At 50.5% G+C, this 2,588-nt stretch overlaps 1 pseudogene; it reads right to left on the reverse strand.

Moving 5' to 3' along the window:
- Positions 1-574: 574 nt before the first annotated feature.
- Positions 575-2,215, reverse strand: LOC131815651 (olfactory receptor-like protein DTMT; annotated as a pseudogene).
- Positions 2,216-2,588: the final 373 nt, after the last annotated feature.

Below are 2,588 nucleotides of genomic sequence, written 5' to 3' on the forward strand. Positions count from 1 at the left end.
TGTAACCCCACCCCTAGCCCTGGCTGTGGGTCTGATGGTGCCTAGTTCTGAGGACCCCGTGGAAAGGGCTCCCCTAATTCAGGCCACACTCACCGTCCTGGAGCCCAGAAGGAAACCGGGCCACTTGACAATGCCCAGGGTTTGTGGGCCCACAGGGTTCCAGCCACAAACCTGAACCCTGGCCACACTAGGTGCCACCCGCCTCCCACCCCCTACCCTACACCCCCACATTCCCGAGGCCACAGCTGAAGCCGAGTCTCACCTTAATGTTTACCCTCTGCCCAGCCCTCATGGTAGGAACTCTGCAGGGCTACGCAACGGGCCCCTGGTGTTTATAGGAATGGCACACAAGCCCTTGGACTGGACATGGCCATGACCTGTCCAGAAGCCTACTTGTGAGCCAAAGGTGAATCTGGGACACCGTCTGGCAAGGCCAGGCCACTCTGGCAAACAAAGAAGAAACCTTGGGTGCATCAAGCACGGGGGTGTTTCTGCAGCCCAGGAGGCTAGCGAACACACCGCTGCTTCAGGAAGACTAAGAGGAACTTGCTGGGGCCCACTTGGAATCTCACCCTCACTCTAGCTCTCCGTTCGGTCCTCGGGGCACTTCTTCACCACACCTTTCAGATAGGTGCGTGACAGCTTCCAGCTTCTCAAGCCTAACCCTAGCGGTCAGCCTGACCCCGCCTGAGGAGGCATGAGGGGAGTACTGTGCTAGACACCTAGCTCGAAGATATGACATGGTAGGAAATCCCTCCGTCAGGCTAACAGCCTCAAGGCACACTGAGCAGAGAGGCCTTTCCAAAGGGGTGTGTGCAAGTGCAAGGCAAGTGCCACAGGCTTACCTGGGAGAAACCAGTCTGGTGAGCACGCCACACCTGGTCCTGTGAGGAGAGAAGAATTTCTGATGTCTGGAAGCGTTGAGGAAAGTGCAAATCCCTCATCTCCCCAAAAGAACAATGGAGAGGATGGTCATCAACTAACATTTTCCCCTGAAGCTAGAAGCTGTCTCCCCGATGCAGGCGAGAGCATAGTTACTTGGTAGGGCCCATACACTCGACCCCGAGAAACCGGCTTGTGCAGGATGCACCTCTGCCCTGACATCCTGTTTCAGGGAGACAGTAGCGCTTTGACACGGATGCCTGGAAGCAGAATGAAAGTGCCGTGCTGGGCCCTGAACTCTAAGGAACAACTCTTGGGGAAAACCGTCCTCCTCTGAACATCTTCATCCATGGAGATAGACGCGTCAAAGTGTAAGGGAAACGTCCAGTGTACTTATGTGGGAGGGACAAGGCCGCGCGCCCGGCTTCCCTCAGGTCACCGTCTTGTTCCATGAAGGGAGAGGCAAATTTCAGAGTGTCTGAGAATGCACGAGGAAAAGGCCACTCGCCTCCCTGGGAGAACTAAGTACTAAGTCAGTGCGGACGCGACCACCCTCTCCTAACATGTTCAGCTTTTTGTTTTTGTTTTTTTTTTAGTTAAGAAAGAGTTTGACTTTTTTTGCCAACTTGCATAAATTTTATATATTTCTTGTTGTTGCTGTCTTATTGTTCTTTTTTTTTTTAAGATTTATTTACTTGACAGAGATCACAAGTAGGCAGGGAGGCAGGCAGAGGGGGGGAAGCAGGCTCCCTGCTGAGTAGAATTATTAGCTGATGGGCATAAATAGAGACCAATAATTGTCCCATAGAATAGTGACACCACAGAGAGGTGGGAGCCACAGGTGGAGAAGGCTTTGTGAATACCCCTAGCAGAAGGGACCTTAAGGATGGAGGACACCATCCGTGCATAAGACATGATGATGAGCAGGAATGGGATGATGACAACAAGCCCAGAGCAGACAAATCACAGAAAAAGTGGGGGACTTTGTTGTCTGCACAAAACCACAATCTGGCCATGAGCAGAGTGTGTAATATAGCATGGAACATGGTCAGTACCCAGGACAGCACCACCAGGGAGAGACAGAGCCTGGGGCTCATGATGGTGGTGTAGTGCAGGGGGAAGCAGATGGCCACATAGCGGTCATAGGCCATGGCCACCAGGAGGAAGCTCTCTATGTCTCCAAAAAACAGGAAGAAGTACATCTGAATCAGGCAGCCAGCATAGGGGATGGATGGGACTCGGCTCTGCATGTTCTGCAGCAATTTGAGCATTGTGACAGACGAGAAGCATAGGTCAGAGAGGATAAATTGCTGAGAAGCAAATACATGGGCGTGTGGAAGTGGGAGTCGAGGCGAATGAGAATGATGATGAGAAGGTTCCCCAGGACGGTGGTAACATACATGACCAGGAACAGGGCATAGAACAGGTCTCGCTGATTTGGATCAATGAGCAGGCCCAGGAGGACAAATTCTGAGATGATGGTTTGATTCTTTCTTGTCATGCTCTGTCTTCAGTATCTTTAGGAGGAAAAAAAGTGTCCGTTAAAACATGAATTTAAAACTGAACATATTTCTGTGATACATAATTTATTAGGTGCTCTGTAAAGATAGTTTATATAATTCTCATCACAATAATTACCATTTCTATACTCCAAATCTCTAAGGACAGAATCTCTATGATCAGAAATGACTTTTCATCACTTCCTT

This window comes from Mustela lutreola, chromosome 15 (genome assembly GCF_030435805.1).
Source record: "Mustela lutreola isolate mMusLut2 chromosome 15, mMusLut2.pri, whole genome shotgun sequence".
NCBI lineage: Eukaryota > Metazoa > Chordata > Mammalia > Carnivora > Mustelidae > Mustela > Mustela lutreola.